Genomic DNA, 20030 nt, shown 5'->3' on the forward strand with positions numbered 1-20030 from the left:
ATTCCATAGGGCTATTAGACTCTGTTCATTATTCTTCATTCTTTTTTTTCTGTTTCTCAGACTCAACGATTTTAATTCTTCTATCTTACATTCATTTTTCCTTTCTTCTTCCTAGTAAAATCTGTTATTAAACCCCTTATTAAATTTTCACTTCAATGATTGCACTTTTCATCTTCAGAATTTCTGTGTAGTAGCTTTCTATAATTTCTCTTTATTGATAGTCTCCTTTTGTTCATATATAGTTTCCTGATTTACTTTAGTTCTTTGCCCCTGTTAGCCTTTAGCTCTTTGAGCACATATAAGTCAGTTGTTTTAAAGTCTTTGTCTTGGGGCCAGGTCTGTGGCCGAGTGGTTAAGTTCCCATGCTCCACTTTGGCAGCCCAGGGTTTCATTGGTTTGGATCCTGGGTGCAGACATGGCACCACTCATTAGGCCATGCTGAGGCAGCATCTCACATGCCACAACTAGAAGCACCCATGTCTAAAAAATACAACTATGTATTGGGGGGATTTGGGGAGAAAAAGCAGGGAAAAAAAGTCTTTGTCTTGTATGTCTGGTGTCTGGACTTCCTCAGGGAAAGTTTCTATCAACTTACTTTCTTCATCTCAGTGGGCCATATTTTGCTCTTTCTTCTTTTTCAGTATGCCTTCTGATTTTTTCTTGAAAATTGAACATTTGATATTATAATGTGGTCACTCTGGAAATCATATTTTCCTTCTTCCCCAGTGTTTGTTGTTTTAAAATCTAATACATAGCCTTATTTAAATTTTCCTGACTCTCATAAAATATTCCTTAAAGGTTTTTTTAATTCTAACTCAGTGTCCAACCAAGGAACAAATATTAAATTTGTTTATCTTTTCACTTTAATATCTTGTAATCAGGAACAGTTCCCTTTCTTTTGTTACTTGTTTTCTTTAAGTACATTGCCATTTGAAGATTTCACCCAGTTTTCAAGTATACTGTTGATTTTATTGAATGGATCATAATTCCTTTAGTGTAAATGCAATTATTGTTATGTAGAAGAAATACTTTGTTCTTTGAAAAGACATACTTAAATATTTAGATGTTAAATGTAATAGACACATAGATTCATAAATATAAAAATTATATATATACACCCTTCATATTTATTTTATGTAACCATATTTATGTTGTTACAATTTGTTTATACATTTTAAAATCCAGAGTAGGGAAAATTCCATCTTCTAAGTTTATCACATATTATTTATTGTCCTACTCAACTGGTTCACCAGGGAAATATTTCCCACCAGGATTTTCAGCTTGATGATGATGAACTGGTTTGACTGGTCCTCCAGGATGCTGTCCGTGGGTTGGACTGGATCTGCTGGCTGAGAAAAATGTGAATGGGTTCAAATCAAGGTGGTCACAGAGAATTTCTGAAAACATCTCAGGAGTCATAAGCTCCTCATTCATGTTTCAGGTAAAGGTGTCTTACAACTTCAGCCTATCCATCTCCATATCCTGCTGGAAGGGGACCATCACCTCAGCCTGGACACATTTTCATGGATCACAGGTAGGACATTATCATTGAAGCAGAGAGGCAAAGTTCTCTTCTTACCCCAGCCCATGTGGTTCCTGTTGATGGTCTTGGAGCAGGGCACAGCATTCAGACAGTGAGTGCTGTTGGGCAGGGTGGGTACCTACTGGCTGTTCCTCTTGGTCTTCTGTAACCTGAGTTAGGTGGGGAGTTCTGTGCTGATGGACACATACCTTGTACTCTCATCTTTGCTGTCCAGAATCTCTTCCACCCCTGAGGCTTTTAACAAAGTTACGCTGGTGGCCAGGATCATGCATCCATGATTGTGTGACAACACAACTATTTGCTTCCACATTAGCTAGATGCCTCCAGAATGAGGGATATATTTTGGACAGAGAATTTCAGAAAATACCTTTGAGATCTTTCTGACTTTTTGAAATTAGAGAAACAAATGGTGTAGATGGATTTTCTTTTTCTTTTTGGAGAGGGATAGATAAGTAATAGTTGGAATAGCCTTTGTTAAATAAAAAATATATTTAAAATGGCCATATTTATATATTATGTACAAGAAACACATAAATTTACCTTTTCCCTGATATCAATATGGAAGTCAGAAATGACTACTCCCAATTTTTGTTCAACACAGTGCTGTGGGCATCATCAGATATTACAGAGGGTCCTTGGTTCTGACAAGGTAAATAAAGCTAGAATGAGAAATTACTAGATCTCACTGGAGAAAGTAAAGAGAAAACAATTTTTTTGTGTGCTATGCTGCCTTTATGACGGCTTATAGTTTTGTTGATCTTGGTTTAATGCTCTCTGCCTCATGGTAACTGCTGGCACTGATCACCTCATTTTTTTGCCTGATAGCTCTATCTGGCCTCTCCTTATGTCTTTTGTTCAAGGATAATGTCCATTTTTTCCTTCTTCCAGACTTTAGAAACACATAACAGTTGTATATGTGGTAAGAAGTGATGTAAAAGCATTTACAAGAATAATTGGCAGAGACTATGTTTTCCCACCTTAGGTTCCTGATTTAATAGGTCAAAGTTTTGTCCAGAAAGGGCATTCCAAACAGAAGGACATTTAAGGTGACTTTGGGCACAAGTTACTTATTATCTTCCTTCTCTGCTTTGCCATACCATCAGCTACAACACTTATTCTTTATGTCATGTGCACCTCAAACGTATAGACTTGGTTTCCTCACTTTCTTGACATATCCGTGTGTTTCACATACAAACATTTGAATCAGGTTTTTCAACTATCAGCTCATGTCATACTCTCTCTGCATGGTCCTACCAAAACTATTCATTCAGAATCCTTTTTTTTTTTTTTTGCCATTTGCAACAAAGTCTGAAATTGTCAAGTCTCAGCTTCCAGAAGTCTTGGTTCCACTGACAGGTCACATATATGATGACCATTTAGTGGGAACTATGACTTACAAAGTCTAGATTGTATGTAGGTAGGAAGGCAATTTTTTAAATAAACTGAAAATTAAGCTGTGAAAAGCACTAAAACTTTTGTCTATTTCTTAATTTTAAAATATGTTAATATGCTTTAAACTCTAGTTGTAGAGCATTATCATTTTTCTGTTTGAAAATATCCAATGCCTCCCTTAAACTGTTGTGTAATATACTTTCAGTATTAATGGAGAATTGTCATATATGTAAACTGAATGACAGTCATTTCTCTTTTTTTAAATCTAAAATAATTATACTGATATGAAGCATAAAATTTTTTCAAATATGAAAGTAATCACTTAGCAAACATGCTTGGTAATTTGGTGTCTGTTAAGGAAGGAGAGTCGTGGACAAAAGTGGGGGAAAATATATTTCCTCTTTTTTTTTTTTTACCTAAATGACAAGCACTATTTTGGATATTGCTGATATTAGCACATATACATCTGCCTTATTTGTGTTGCATTATATGAATGTGTCAATACATTACTGATGTACATTTAGGTAGTTTGCAACATTTCTTTATTAAGAGTGATAAAAAAAATTGGACATGTCTTCATTTGCACATGGAGTAGGTACCAAGACTTTGACCTCTTGCATTATAAGAAGTTTCATTTTGTATTTTTATAAATGTTGTCAAATTGTCCTATAAAATAGATTTATTTTATAATCCTGCCAGCAGTATGTGAAAGTACTTATTTCCACGTATCCTCACAACACAATGTTTTCTCCTTTTTTGTCTTCATCAACCTAAAGGGTGAAAATGTCATCTCATAGTTTTAGCTTGCATTTTGCATTTGTTGCCTGGTTTAATTCTTGCCACATCCTACAGAGATAAATAAGATAGGTATTATCAACAATTTAGAAATAAGAAAACTTAGGCTCAAAGGGATAATAAATTTACCCCAAATAATAGTGTAGACTAGCAGAGCTAGTGTTCATTCTGAGATCCTCTGGATTTTTATATCAAGTAACTTACATTTCTGAAAACCTACTGGAGTTTTCCACTTTCAGGACACATTTGGCAGAAGGTGATACCTGATTCACTTACAAAAGCCAAAGAGGAAACATTCCTCTCTGCACAAGTGACACTCCTTCCACCCCTCTTCCCTAAGCATGCAACTGTGATTCTGATCAAGCATTTTCCTGGCTGGGAAATAACCTGAAAATCTGAAAAGGCATATAATCTGGGCACTTGAAATGCAAATAACCATTGTGCAACTCACAGAAAGTCTTCCTTCCCCAATGTTGTTTTTATCAATCATTTCAAAATGGTCTGTAGGGGAACAATTTTACCCTTTTCCTATTTTTCTGCTTTGGCTTATAAAACATGAATATTTGTCTTCACAAAAGTGTAAGAAATCAATCCCTTATCTGAAGCCCCTGGAACCCAGTTTTTTAACTTTTAAAAAAGGTGTTTTTATGTATATACCATGGATTTTATGATCCTCCAGATGGATTGTGGGATGGTACCACATAATCAAATACATAGATATTTCTTTTGCAAAGTACATGATTAGTCACACAAAGTGGGATAAATAAAGGAATATAAATAACACTTCTTCAGTACAAGTGAAGATCTGGCCACCAAATGAATTGCACCAAATATATACATGTATATTAGTGGCTTTAAGATGTAGTAAATGAAATTTGAAATTTTTTCCCGAACTGAGGTGAATGGTAAAATCAGCCAGCCAGTGTTGCATATTTGGTTACTGGCTTGTCCCATGTAGAAGAGAATGAATGGGTCATTCCTCAAGCTCTGGCATCTCTAGGCTCAAACACTACTGCTGGGCAGAGGAGTGAACGGGTGTGAGCTCAGAAGATGCAATGCTCCTTTCAAGCAGGTCCACAAAACTGATGTGGCAGATGGAAGAGATGGGCAATCCCTATCTGATTCCTCAGTCTAGTTGCCATTTAGTTAATTATATGGGAGAAACAAGTGTCATAATTCTTCCCCTCAGACTCAAACATGAAAAAGAAAACTGTTTGCCTAGTTGTGTTTTCTGTTGAAAAAAGAGTGGACTTGGAGTCCTAACCCTTTTACTGTATCTCTAATTGAGGCAAGGACCATTACTTATTAGTAAGTTCTCAATTGTCTCTTCCCTAGAAGATGCAGCAGCACTTGCAACCATAACAAACTCACAACCATTTTCCCCCCAAATAGAATTTTGAGTTATCTTATTTTTTGTTATAATAATATGTGCTGGCTTAAACATAATTGAATAGCTTGCAGCATACTAACTAGAAATTCTCAATAAACATAATGATCATGCATTAGAGGGATTAGAAACCTTCTGGGACAAAAATCTGTGGTAAACTATAACTCAATATGAAGCTTTATATATATCCTTCAACCTGCCACATGTATGATTTTTGCTCTTCTCTCATCTTATGTTGGTAGAGGTTGGCACTATACTGTGAAATCAGGAACTTCAAGAGTGCTGAGGTCACTGTATGAGAAACAAACCTCACATTCAGGATGAGGTAGTTTTTGAATTTAATGTCATGGGGCATGCTTGTGGAGATGATGTCAATGTGTCTCTAGAAGTTGTGTACCACAGCATCCATGCATGCTGTGAAGCTCCTGTCCTGCATGCAGGGGCTCTGGTGTCTGCCAACCACACAGTCAATCTCCTCCTGCACTTTAGTTGATAAGACACAAGTAAGACTGATGGAAAAGAAACAAAATGGCCGACTTACCACAGCAATTCAGGGTTGCATTAAGCACTATGAAGGTGTCCCAACATCATTATAAGCATAACTTATATGCCAAGAAGTAGACCTAGACTTAGAGAATTGCTATAATAAAGATACATATAACTCTCCTACAAGCTAAGCATTAGATATATTTGTACATACTTATATATTAGCACATATGATAAGTAATACTTATAGAAATGATGAAATGTTTGAAAATATGGTCAGTATATAATTAAGTCAAGAAATCACTGCCTTGCAGAAAGGAAAACAGGAATCAAAATTTTTATATTAAAATAATATATAGTGTTTTAAAAACTAAATTTTACCAATAGTTGTATATCTATGTATGTTTGTGTATGTGTGTAAGTGTGTGCAGTGTGCAATGGTACCCTCTTCCTCCCCACTTCACAAAGAGAGCCACTTTGACCCATTTTAGCAGATTCTTCTGAAATTTATGTTCATGCTTTAAAATAATTATTATATTTCTATTTATTGATTTATCCATAGTTAGACAATATCCAATGACTTTCTGATGGGATATGAGGACTTACTTGTCCATCTCCACCCATCCAAAATACACACAGACATTCCCTCAAACCAAGAAATACACACACGCACCCACACACACACATACTTCCCCTTACTCAATTTTCCCCCATATATTTACATCACAATATTTGGTAATATCAATAATAAATGTTTACAATACTATGACTACATAAATGTTGTCCATTGGTGAGATAACTTGATTATGTTTCTTTTTTTACATATTTGGAGTTGAAAGCCTATTTCACTCCTATTTTCTAGATGCAGATTTGTGATAATTCCTAAATGCTCAGGTAGATGTGTCAAACTCCTAGTAATAATTTTCCAAATGCTTAAACTTCACATTACCAACCACTTCTCTCTTGCTCTTGGTGTCTCCCCTCAGACCTGCTTTATTCACCTAGTCCACTTTGAAATGGACATTTTCTAGGCCTGGTGCTCAGCACCCTTCCTGGCACTCCCATTCTCCTTCATGAGGTCTCCTGATTCCTGGAGCCCATGAGTTCCTCTGACTTGGTTTCAGTCATTCACATAGTTTGTCTTGTTCTTTTGTTCGGTTCATATTCCTCTGTCTCCTCATTTTGCCTAACTCTCTGTGTTTGTTTCTATATATTAGCTAAATCAACTACCTCTCCCAGTCTTGAAGGAGTGGTCTTACACAGGAGATTTCCTGTGGGATCTTGAAGTTCAGTCATCCCTGGATACCTGAGCCAAACACTCAAGAAGCATCCCCTATGTGGCCTGCATGAGCCCCGCTTTTGCAGCCAGGCTGTAACTGTGGAATGTTGGTAGGCGAGGCTGGCTTTCAGCCTGCTGCAGGGTGGAGTCAGGACTACTGTGGTGCATTGGTAGGCGATGCAGTCCCCTGGCCCAACTTCTGGTTGCATCCACACCTGGTGCAGCACATGGTGAGTGGGGCTGGCCTCAAGCCTACTCCTAGGTGCATCTATGACTGCTTTGGCACGTTGGTTAATGGGGCAAGTCCATGGCTGTCTGCTAGGTGTGTCTGCGACTGCTGTTACACATTGGTGGGCAGGACTGGTCCATTGCCTGTCTGAGAGGCATGTCTGTGACTGCTGCAGTGATTTGGTGGGTGGGCTTTTCACTGTGGTGCACCCACTGGCACAAGAAGATTAGAGGGAGAATTCCAAAATAGCACCCACCAGTGTGGTATTAGCAACGTAGAGTGAGATGATAAAAATGGCTCCCGTTAGTGTCTCAGCCCCCATGGGGAGTCTCAATTGATTCATGCATCTCTAGCCAATGTTTTAAAGGCAGTAAATGAGTCTCCTTTGCCTGTGTTCTATGCGTTTTTCAAACTTGTGTTTTTGAGCTGGTTTCCAGGTTGAGTGAATCTGCACGCAAGCACTTTAAGAGCAGGTTTCCCATTCCTTATAGTTTTTTTTTTTTTTTTTTGCATGAATCTTAAGAATGTAATATCAAATGATAAAAGCGATCTCCAAAATTATTTATGGCATTTTTTTTTTTTATTAATGTTATGATGGATTACAAGCTTGTGAAATTTCAGTTGTACATTTTTGTTAGTCATGTTGTGGGTACACCACTTCCCCCTCCGTACCCTCCCCCCACCCCCCCTTTTCCCTGGTAACCACCGATCAGATCTCCTTCTCAATATACTAATTTCCACCTATGAGTGGAGTCATATAGAGTTCGTCTTTCTCTGACTGACTTATTTCGCTTAACATAATGCCCTCGAGGTCCATCCACATTGTTGTGAATGGGCCAATTTCGTCTTTTTTTATGGCTGAGTAGTATTCCATTGTGTATATATACCACATCTTCTTTATCCAATCATCAGTTTCTGGGCATGTAGGCTGGTTCCACGTCTTGGCTATTGTAAATAATGCTGCGATGAACATAGGGGTGCAACGGACTCTTGAGATATCTGATATCAGGTTCTTAGGATAGATACCCAGTAATGGGATGGCTGGGTCATAGGGTATTTCTATTTTTAACTTTTTGAGAAATCTCCATACTGTTTTCCATAGTGGCTGTACCAGTTTGCATTCCCACCAACAGTGTATGAGGGTTCCTCTTTCTCCACAACCTCTCCAACATTTGTCGTTCTTGGTTTTGGATGTTTTTGCCAATCTAACGGGGGTAAGGTGATATCTTAGTGTAGTTTTGATTTGCATTTCCCTGATGATTAGCGATGATGAACATCTTTTCATGTGTCTATTGGCCATATTCATATCTTCTTTTGAGAAATGTCTGTTCATGTCCTCTGCCCATTTTTTGATCGGGTTGTTTGTTTTTTTGTTGCCATTCCTTATAGTTTAATAATTTTCCTGGACATAATCCCCATTAATTTTCAAAGCCCAGTGTTTGAGGGACTTGTCTCTCTTGTGCACGATCTAAATGTTGTGGTGACCTTGCTCTTTGGGGAAGTGTTTCATAATTTGAGATCTCTCCCAATTGTGGATTGCTGTGGCTGTGGTGTGGTTTTTCTTTGGTGAGCCCTTGATTCTGCCTTTTTTACTTGTCTTGATGCTGCCCTTTTATCACTTGTTGTGGAGGCTCTGTTCATCCAGTCTTCAGATTCCTTTCAGGGGGAATTATTCCAAATGTAGATGTAGATTTGGTGTCTTCAGGAGGAGGTGAGTCCAGGACCTTCTTACATCACCATCTTCAACATCTGCCCATATACACATTCAATTTAAAGTGGATTGTAGGCCTAAATGACACAGCTAAAACTATATCACTGTTAGAACAAAACATAGGAATAAATCTTTGTGACCTTGTATTAGGTAATTTTTCTTCAGTGTGACACCAAAAGCACAAGCAACCAAGGAGGAAAAAAAAAAAAACCAGATACTGTGGGCTTCATAAAATTTTAAAAAGCTCAAATGACAACATCAAGAAGTAAAAAGATAACCCACAGAATGAAATAAAATATTGGCAAAATATCTGATAAGGGATTTCTATCTAGAATACATAAGTACCCTTACAACTCAAAAATAAATAAAAACAAATAACCTGAGAATAAATGAACCAAGTAACTTGAGAATAAATGGGCAAATAATCTGAAGAGAAATGACTCCAAAGGATATATACAAATGGTCAATGAAAACACGTTCAACATCATTAACCATCAAGAAAATGCAAATCAAAACTAAAATGAAAGACAATTTCACACCCATTAGGATTGCTATAATCAAAACTACAGCTAATAACAAGTGTTGATGTGGATATGGAGGAATTGAAAATCTCCTACATTACTAGTCGGAATATGAAATGGTACATCTGCTTTTCTGCCTGTGTTTTCTTTTGAGTTTTATAGTTTTAGCTCTTCCATTTAGATTTTTGATCCAGCCAAACTTACTCTAAAGGTTAAACATAGAGTTACAATATGATCAGCATTTCCACTCCTACATATATATCCAAGAGAAATAAAAATACATGTTCACAATAAAACCTGTACAGTAGTGTTTATAGAAGCATTATTCATAAGAGCCAAAAAATGGAAAAACTGAAATGTCTATCAACTGATGAATGAATAAATAAAATGTAGTCCACCCTTATAATGGAATATTATTCATCCATAAAAGGATGAAGTACTGATACCTGCTACAATGATAATAAACCTTGAACACTTATAAGTGAAAGCAATTCTTTCAGTTATGCTAAGTGAAAAAAGCCACTCGCGGAAGTCCACATATTGTAAATTTGTCTGATATAAAATATGCAGAATAGGCAGATCTACAGAGACAGAAAACAGATCAGTGGATGCCTAGGACTGGGATGGTTGGGGAAAAATTGGAGATGACTCCTAAAGAGTATGAGGTTTCTTTGTAGAGTGACGAAAAGGTTCCCAAACTGATTGTGATGATAGTTTCAGAACTCTGAAAATACTATAATACATTGAATTGTGCACTTTAAGTGGGCAAGTGCTTTGATATGTGAATAACATATCAATAAGTCTGTCACAAAAATAAATTAATCAGGACCTTAAACACATTCTGAGGCCAGAGAAACAACATTGTTTTTAAATATAGTATTCAGGAAATAACCACTCGAAATAGAAGTACTAGAGATCTTAGAGCTCACCCTGACCTGAGATTAATGAAGAGGCTTCATGGCATCAAGGAAACCCCCATAACTGATGAACTCACATAGGTGCATTCCTCTGGAAAAGTGTCCACATATTTAATCAGATTCTCAAGTTAACAGGACCCCAAAAAGAACGAGTCACTGCTCTAACAGAAGAGAAGGCAGAGAGTAAAAGTAATTTGCTTTTTCCCTCTTCCAGTTTCTTCAAATTATTTTATCTTCTCACTTTATTGCATCTAGAACACATAATTTGAAGGTCTAGCTCAAATTATATGGATAATTCTTTGAATATCACCCCCTTCAGCATCTTTGACTCACTTCACATCTTGCCTTGGTAACTGATTTTTCATATCTTCTCAGTTCTACAAGGTGGTTGAATAAAGTAATGGTGAGCTCAGGGGGAACAATTTTCTTCTCTAAAGTTAGCTTTTTTCAAGTTATTCTGGAGTCTACCTCACCTCACAGCCTTGAGAACCTTGTATCAACACAAGTGTCTTCATGGTATCTATTACCTTTTTTACTCAGTTTTTCAACTTGCCTCTTCCTCTATTTAAATTCACCATTCAAATCTTTCCCACCTTGGTTGAACTTCCCATATGAGACATTTGGTCTCATCCCTGAAATTTCCTACACAGTTTGTCTCCAATCCTTCCCTCTCTACTAAAACCACTGTCTATAGAACTCCTCTGACACAAAGTCTAATCAAATCCAAGGCCTTTCCCAGGACAGCATTCTTTATTTCCAAATTTTATCTGTTTCATTTCTTCTAAAATGCTGCTTCTACTTTGACTTCTGTGGCACAGCCAAATTTATTTCTTTTCTTAGACCTCTGAGAATATGATAAGATAGACAATGTTGATTTTATTTGAGACTCCTCTCCACTTCTATGGTCCAGGGTGCCACGAAGCCTTAAGTTTAAAGAAATGAAAAATCTCCATACTAGTCCTTGAACTCCATTCTCATCATATAGATACCTCTGCAGGACATGCAGGATAATTTTTCCTAATAATTATCTGAATTCCATTCTTGTTTTGGCTCATATTTCTCCTGATCAAATCAAAATTTTCCATATCAGCATTCATGCTTACAGATTACTTGAGAAACACCAACTTCTGACACCTTATCTGTCCAAATTCATTTTCTGCTACACTCAGTTGAGGCTTCCCTCTTTTATCTACCTAATCTTTTTGCCAACACACACCTCTGAACTTCTGCATTCACCTCTCAGCCCACCTGAAATTCCCTACCTTGTTTCTCACTGAAAACATTTCAAGATCTCCTCAAACCTAACATTCAGGAAGCCCACCTTGGTCAAACCTTTCCTTCTCATTCATCCATATACTGAGGACAAATAATCATTTCCGTCTTCATTTTATGGCTCAATATTTTGTTTTGTAACATTTTTGTAATTGTATCCATTTCATCTGAGTTGTACATCCTGTCCTTCTTCAAGTATATTATTAGGACCTAAAAACAGGGTCCATGTATTCTAGTCATTTAACAATTCAATTTTAAATTTTCCTGATGCTTGGTGCAGATCCATCCTTACAATAAGTGCTTAAAGTGCTTGTCAAGCATTTCTTGCCTGACCATTTAAACATCCCTAGTAACTACAGCATTAATCAATGGACCACAAATGGCACAAGCAATCAAATAATTGAGCTGTTGCTAACATTTTTTTAAAAGATGGTTTAATTTTTTGCATTAATTTCAAGGAATGTTGCCTTCTAAGTGAAGCATACTTCTTTTTTTTTTTTTGAGGAAGATTAACCCTGAGCTAACATCTGCCGCCAACTCTCCTCTTTTTGCTGAGGAAGACTGGTCCTGAGCTAACATCCGTGCCCATCTTTAGACTTTATATGTGGGATGCCTACATGGCTTGCCAAGTGGTGCCATGTCCGCACCCGGGATCAGAACCAGCGAACCCTGGGCCACAGAAGTGGAATGTGTGAACTTAACTGCTGTGCCACTGGGCCAGCCCCTGTTGTTAACATTTTATTTGTTCCATTTTGATCAGGAAATGATCAATGAAGTCCCAAGGATTGTTAATGTCTAGAGGTCCTTTTTTAGAGACTATTTTTCCAAAAGATATCTTTTTATATAAGCAAAATTTTAAATAGTTTCTTATGACTCCCTGGTAAATAATCCCTGACAGCAGGGAAAGTATTGTAGACCTGAAAGTGAAAAATAAATAAATAAATAAATAACACTTAATAAAGACAATGTATTTCATATGCAGAGTCCTGGGTAGAAATGTTTACTATAAAAATGAATGAAATGTGGTGTCTACCTTAAAGGGAGCATTTTCACTGCACATATATAGTAATTCTCTTTGCTTACAAAGATTTAAGGAAGAGAACTATGACCAGAGGATGAAGATGATAATTATTTCCTAAACTCATACATTATTTTCAAAAATAAAAAAGGTGTTTATATCAAATCTCTCATTTTTTACATCAAGTCTTCCCTATAACCTGGAAATACACGGTGGCATGAATTGCTATGATTCACATTTTGTAGGTGAGGGTGGAGGTTAAGGGAGTTTGAGTAACTTGATAAAGAGCATAAGCTAGGCTCTGCTATTTCTCACTTGCATCAAGCAGCCTCACAGACAGAATCAGTACTTTAGAATGGAGAGAGTCTTTAAAATGCCATTAAATACAATTGAGCATTTTATGCATAAAATAACTATGCACAAGAGCAGTTAAATGACCTCTCTAAGATCACACAATTATTTTTTAGACAGAACACAGGTCATGTCAGCTTAGCATAGGGTGAAATTCTGTTTGTTTAGGGTTCATACACCATAAAACCCAATCATTTTGTCATTCCTAACCCAGTTGTCTTGTCAATGAGGATCCCAAAATCATGCTGTGGCAGGTGTCCCACATATAAAGTAGAAGAAGGTGGGCATGAATGTTAGCTCAAGGCCAATCTTCCTCAGCAAAAAGGGGAGGACTGGCGGTGGATGTTAACTCAGGACTAATCTTCCTCAAAAAAAGAAAAATAAGCCAGATTTAAAATAAAATTTCCTTAATTAAAAAAATAAAAAAAGACACTGAAAACAAGCCAATTTAGTTATTAAGGAATAATTGAACAGTAAACATTTTATATAATGGTATTATTTGACTACTAGTAATTACCAGAGCAGATATTACATGAAATAAATTGGAAATTTCCAATACTCTTATTGAGTATATTAAAAACATTTAGTCTCTTACTTCATTACATTTGGTTTCCTTAACAGAACTTTATAAAACATAGATATGTTTTGTATGGCAGAAGAAGTCTGAATAAAGCATATAAAATTATTAAATATATATATATTCAAACAGATGTCTAACAGGCACATACAAAGATGTTTGACATCACTGATTATTAGGGAAATAAAAATCACAACTACAATGAGATATCACCTCATACTCATCAGAATGGCTATAATTAACAAGACAAGAAAGAGTGTGTTGGAGAGGATGTGGAGAAAAGGGAACCATCGATACACTGCTTGTGGCAATTCAAACTGGTGCAACCACTATGGAAAACGGTATGGAGATTTCTCAAAAAGTTAAAAATATAAATACCATATGGTCCAGCCATCCCAGTACTGGATATTTATCCAACGAACATGAAATAAAATTCAAAGAGATTTATGCATCCCTGTGTTCATTGTAGCGTTATTCACAAGCAAATCAAGTGCCCATCGATGGGTGAATGGATAAAGAAGATATGGTATATATAAATATTGGAATACTACAGAGCCACAAAAAAGACAAAATTGTACCATTTGCAACAACATGGATGGACCTTGAGTGTATCATGCTAAGAAAAGTCCGACAGAGAAAAAGAAATACCATATGATTTCACTTATATGTGGGAGATAAACAAAAACACATATTTAGGAGAATAGATTGTTGCTTGTCAGAGGAGAAGTGGCTGGGGAGAGGGCAAAAGGGGTAAAGGGGCACATATGAATGATGATGGATAACAACTAAATGATTGCGGTGAGCATGTTGCAGTCTATACAGAAACTGAAATTTACACAATGTTATAATTCAGTAATACCTTAATAAAGTAATTAAAAAATAATAAGGTAGATATGTTTGTCTAAAATGAAAGTAAAATAAAAAATTTTTATTTCAAACTAAATCTCAGGTAAGGCAAATAAAAAAGTTTAAATTGATAAATGATGTCCTTTTATTTCTTTATTTCATATATAGAAAACAAAAATAATTTTCTACTTTAGGAAGTAGAGTCCACCATCTCCAATTAGCCCCCAAATTTATGTGGGCAAAACCGCCCTCTTCTGGACTTCTAGGATATTATTCTGCGTAGCCATCAACAGTACAGTGAATATTAATAAATTTTAAAATTTGACCATCATTTTGTCAATTCTATCATTTTATAGATAAAGAAATTAAAGTAGAGAAAAGGTTTTCTTTCTGGTGGGGAACTGTAAAATGAAATTGCAATAAAATGATCAATAAACTTTATATGTAAAATGCTCCCAAATTCATACCTGTAGATTTAAAGGTAACTTGAATCACAAATGACGTGAAGAAGTAATTGGGCATTGAATAATACGAAATATGCTGATTTATCTGCTTCTATGCCAGGTTCCTTCACACAGTCCAGTATTCTAAACTTTCATAAAAAAAGTTTTGTTTTTGCTAAGGACGTGGAGAGTAATTTGCAACACCTAGAGGATGTGTGTGTGTGTGTGTTTGTGTGTGTGAGAGAGAGAGATTCACAGGTAAAATCTGATTTGTAGTCCTTTTTTTCCACTGGAAGATAAATTTTAAAAGAGGGCAATTTGGAATCCAAGCATAAAATCAGAGTAATTGTGAAAAGCACTTCATAGGTTACAAGAGGTGGTAGTGGGAGGTAAATAATTACCGTTTATTTCTAATCCAAAGTCTAATAAAGAAGGGGAAAAAATAAGCAAAATTGAAAGCAGAGCCAATTATAGTTAGGGAGAGGGATTAATAATAGTTAAACTCCAGTTAAATAAATCATTTACTACTTGATATTTTGCAGAATTATTCTGTAGCATGTCTATTCATGATATATGTAACTCAATATAGCAAGTAGTGGGTATCATGAAATAATTCATGCTGGTAGTTTTTAAATCGTGCTTTGTTTACATGAAAATTATAATTAATGAGAACTGCACAGAAATAATCCAAAGCAATTAAAATCATATATTAAATTATAAACCATATATAACATTGTCACTGGTGAGAACTGTAGGCAAGGACATTGGAAAAAACCATCAGACTTGTCAGTGAAGATGACCGTACAAATATAGTCCAATTAGGTGAGAGAACATCAGTTGGTTCAGCAACATAAGGCTGTGAAAGATTATTCACACTTGACACATGTTCTCTGGTGAGAACACAGATTACATATAATCCTCACACAACACTATTTTCCCTGTTTCACAAATGAAGAAACTGAAGTCAGAGAATTATAAATCTTTTGCAGTGTACCACAATTAACAAATAGAAGCTCCAAATTTGAATTTATGTCTTGTTGACATCTGATGACTGAGCAATTTATCAGTCCCCAATGCCTCCCACCTTTGGAACAATGCAAGGTTGTTAGCTTGAGGATTACCTGTGGAACTCTTCTCATGGGAATTCTGATTTAGTATGCCTGTAATGAACACTAGAAATCTATATTTTTGAAAATGAACCCAGATGATCTAACACCTACCCCAGTTTGAAACCACTGGTATTACTAACACAGAAGGAGAGGAAGCATCACAGAGGCAATGCATGAACATATAGCATATCATGGAAGAACAATTTCTTCTATCCTGCAGCATTGATAGGGTACAGACAACAGCTTTGTGGAAATCCGAAAGGACTGTGTTGCCATCAAATTCATTCTGAATGATTCATTATTTCACTCAATTTTTCTGATTCTGAGCCCATAGCTATTTCTTGACATTAGACATGACTTTCTTCTTCAGAGAAGCTTAATTTTCATGGCTAATCTGAACAAAACCCACAGCTCATAAAGAAGGTAACTCCTTGAATAAAATCTCTAATCCTTTTTACCTCCACGCAAAAAATCACAGCAAATGACTATGAAACAAGGGCAGCAGCACTCCAGACATTTTCCACTTTATTATTTTGATCCTATCTTATGACGACTTAAATGTTTCTCCTTTTCCAAAATGCATTACTTCATTCCACAATCTGACAATGACAAACTAAAAATAAGGAATGGAAAAAATGGAATGCACAGTAAGTATTTTCCGTGCAATTATCTATTTAATCATTTGCCATCAGGAATATATTTTATTTAAAGGTGAAGATTAAGAGGCCAGTCTGGTTGCATAGTTGATAAGTTTACATGCTCCACTTTGGTGGCCTATCATTTGTGGGTTTGGATCCCAAGAGGGACCTATACACCACTCATCAAGCCATGCTGTGGTGGCATCCCACATAATAAAATGGAGGAAGATTGACACAGATGTTAGATCAGGGACAATCTTCCTCAAGCAAAAAGAGGAAGATTGGCAACAGGTGTTAGCTCAGGGCCACTCTTCCTCACCAAAAAGAAAAAAAAGATTAATTTACTTACCTTTGCAAGCCACAGAAGGATCATAAAACCTACTTATATTGGTTAAAGATTTGCTGCTGTCCTTAACGTCTAACTTCAGGATATTTCCAAAAATAGGGAGAGGAGTGGGGCCAGGTGGGAGCTTCTCTGTCCCGGAGCTCTAGTTTGAGAGTGAAGGGAAAAGCAAACAAGAGAGACAGAGCAGCAGGACCATAACCACATCCATTGTCTCTTCTTAGTCAGACAACTGTGAGCATGAAATATAAAGTTTTATAGCACTTCCTCCTAATTCAATATGTGCCTCTTTGATGTATAAAGTGACAAATCAATCAGCTAAATCAACTCATATCCGTTCTGACTGGATGTTTGCCCCACTGATAAACATAAAAATAAGGTGTTCTTTGGTCTTGCTCTTCTTCTTTCCAATCTCTTATCCTTGAGATTCTGGTTTAGTTTGTCTGGGATAGGACCAGGAAGTGGTAATCAAAAAACAAACAAACAAAAATCCTCAGGTGGTTTCAAGTGCAGCCAAGATAAAGAACCACTGCAGTAAATGATTGGTCCTTAATATTGTACAATACTCTAGATTCTCAGATTGATGACCAGTTGAGAATTTACTACATTAGGGGAAATCAGTGCCCTCTATTTCTTGTATATAAAAGATGTGTATCTTGTAATGTTTTATCAAACACTAATATACTTTCTCCTTTAAAATGGAAACCTTTTAAATATTTTAATGTACTGTACAAAGATTATAGTCACCTAAACATAAAATAGCTAGCGTAACTCACATCTTGAATAACCATATATATATATATATATGATATATATATCAAGTAAATAGCTGAGTAAATATACACACCTTTTACCATTAAACCTCCTAAAAATCACAGGAAAATAGAGTTTATTATCTTTTATTTTTAAAATAGGTAAAGGGAGACTCTGAGATCTCACAGGTCATAGGTGGTAGGACTGAGATTAGAACTGAGACTTTCTGATGTCCATTGTGGTGCACTACGGCTTATACCAAAGCTGCCTCAAGAAAAGTTGTATAGAAACAAAGCAAAACCTCCAAAATATTAGTTACTCTGAATGTATACCCCATTGACCCTGTTCACAAAATAACAGGTTTCACACTAAATACATGTCCCTTATTTGACTCCAAGGATAAAAGGACCATAGATTCTATCACTGCAGCAGTGAAACTTGCTCAGCATAACTGAGGGGAGAGTCAATCTCAGAGAATTTAGTCGGGGAGGGCTTGAGAAACTGTGGCTTCCCCTGCCTCCCAGTCACCTCCAGACACAGCTGCCTCTGTGCTTTTTTGACCTGTGCTTGTCCGAAATAATGAAATGAAGTACAGTATGCAGATGGAGAGTGTAGACAGAACAACAGGTGTAGATTCAGCGGAGGATGGGAGGCAGGGACTTCATTAAACAGACCCACAGTACAGAACCACCACAACATGTAGATCTGACAGGAGATGACATTTAGTGTTCATGAGGATCTAAATATTACTGTAATGGTATACATTAGTGGATAACTAATGGCGATGCTTGTATAAAGGCATTCTAAACTCTTTTAGGAAGGGAAACAATAAGATTTTTCAAGACCTCAGTTACAAAATGTTTTAGTTCTCATGTTTACAGAGAGACTGACAAGTAGAGAATTTTCACACCCATCATAACTCTTTTGGTTCTCTAAATTAACTTTACTTAAGGTAAAATTATTCCCATTTTAATGATGAGGAAGCTGGCCTTGGAGTTTCAGCACAGTGGTTAAGGACACACAGACTGCAGGTGATAGAGCTCAGGCCCCATATCCCCTGAGTCCCGCATGCTATCTCCAAGCAAAACATTGAGTTCAAGCAAGTTCCCCACATTTCCTGAGTGTGCGCTATGACTCGGCATTCTGTGATTCACTCTAAAAACTCATGTTAAAAATAAATAATAATTTAGTTAATAATTACAGCAACTGTTGATGAAAATGGCATTCAGAAAAGTTTATTATTGTAACCTTTAAACCCTGAATGAGTCCAGGTCTTGGTGAATGTTTTATCTAGGAAAAAGAGAAGCAGTAATTTGCTGCTTGACTCACAAAGGTCTAAACTCTAAGAGATATTCACTAGCTTATTTTAGATAAATTACTCTTTAGAGTAATTGTTTTATTCCAAGAGAGACAAATATGCCTGCTCTGCTCCTCCTTCTCTCTGCTGGGGGTCCTACCTGGCCTTACTTACTAGAAGAAAAGAGTCATAGATAAGTTGGAGATAGAAGATATCTCTGAGGTCAGCTAGTGTGATCTTTATTTTTAGGAACGAGCAATTCGTAACTCAGTGAAGTGAAGTGTCACCAATGCATCCGTTCACGATCTTGTCTTAAAATCCAGTTTTCCCTACTCCCAGTTCAGTAACTTCTCACACTGAAGAGATTTTCCATTGCTGACCAAATGGATGAACAGGAGAGTATCAGTGTGAAGCCTTCTACAGTCACAGAGTAACGCAAACTTCAGCTGGGCTTGAGTTGTGGGTTAGACTGTTATTTTTTTTAAATTAATAGACTTTATTCTTTAGAGCAATTTTAGGTTCACTCAACTAATTTGGTTAAAACCAAGGAGTGTGAAGCTGGATTGTATAGTAAATCTATGTTTAGTTTTTCTAAGAAACTGCCAAAATGTTTTTAAAATTGGCTGTACCCATTCCCACCAGTAATTTATGAGACTCCGTTTTATTCCACATGTTGTCAACATTTGTCACTGTCAATGTTTTAAATTTTAGCTGTTCTAGAGTTGTGTATCTATATTTCATTGTTGATTAAATTTGCAATTCTTATTGATGTATGACATTGAATATCTTTTCATGTGAATATTTGCCATCTGTATATCTTCCTTGGTAAGGTGTCTGTCAGAATTTTTCCCCGCTTTTAGTTGGGTTGTTCATTTTCTTATTGTTGAGGTTTAAGCTTTTTGTATATTTTGGATAAAAATTCTTTTCTGATATGTCTTTTGCAGATATTTTCTCTCAGTCTGTGCCTTGTCTTTTCATTCTCTCAATAGTGTCTTTCACAGAGCAGAAATTTTTAATTTAATGAAGTCCAATTTATCAATTCTTTCTTTTCGTGAATTGTGCCATTTGTGTTGTATCTAAAAAGTTATTACCAGACATATGCAAGGTGGTAGAATAGAAGATA

General features: G+C 36.2%; 1 protein-coding gene and 1 pseudogene across 4 annotated transcripts in view; both read right to left on the reverse strand.

Moving 5' to 3' along the window:
* Positions 1 to 1214: 1214 nt before the first annotated feature.
* On the reverse strand, positions 1215 to 3209 carry LOC139046381 (SWI/SNF-related matrix-associated actin-dependent regulator of chromatin subfamily B member 1 pseudogene; annotated as a pseudogene).
* Positions 3210 to 3468: 259 nt separating this feature from the next.
* The window catches only part of LOC123279151 (cytochrome P450 2C9-like), a 47304-nt gene continuing 30742 nt past the window's right edge, over positions 3469 to 20030 (reverse strand). For 2 of the 4 annotated variants that reach the window (XR_011494843.1, XR_011494840.1), the window contains exon 4: positions 3469 to 3781. The gene's annotated coding sequence lies outside the window, so the exon portion shown is untranslated. Of the gene's footprint in view, positions 3782 to 7787; positions 8861 to 20030 lie in introns of those variants that run through there. The other 2 variants (XR_011494841.1, XR_011494835.1) reach the window with 2 other exon arrangements.

Source organism: Equus asinus, chromosome 2 (assembly GCF_041296235.1).
Source record: "Equus asinus isolate D_3611 breed Donkey chromosome 2, EquAss-T2T_v2, whole genome shotgun sequence".
Lineage (NCBI taxonomy): Eukaryota > Metazoa > Chordata > Mammalia > Perissodactyla > Equidae > Equus > Equus asinus.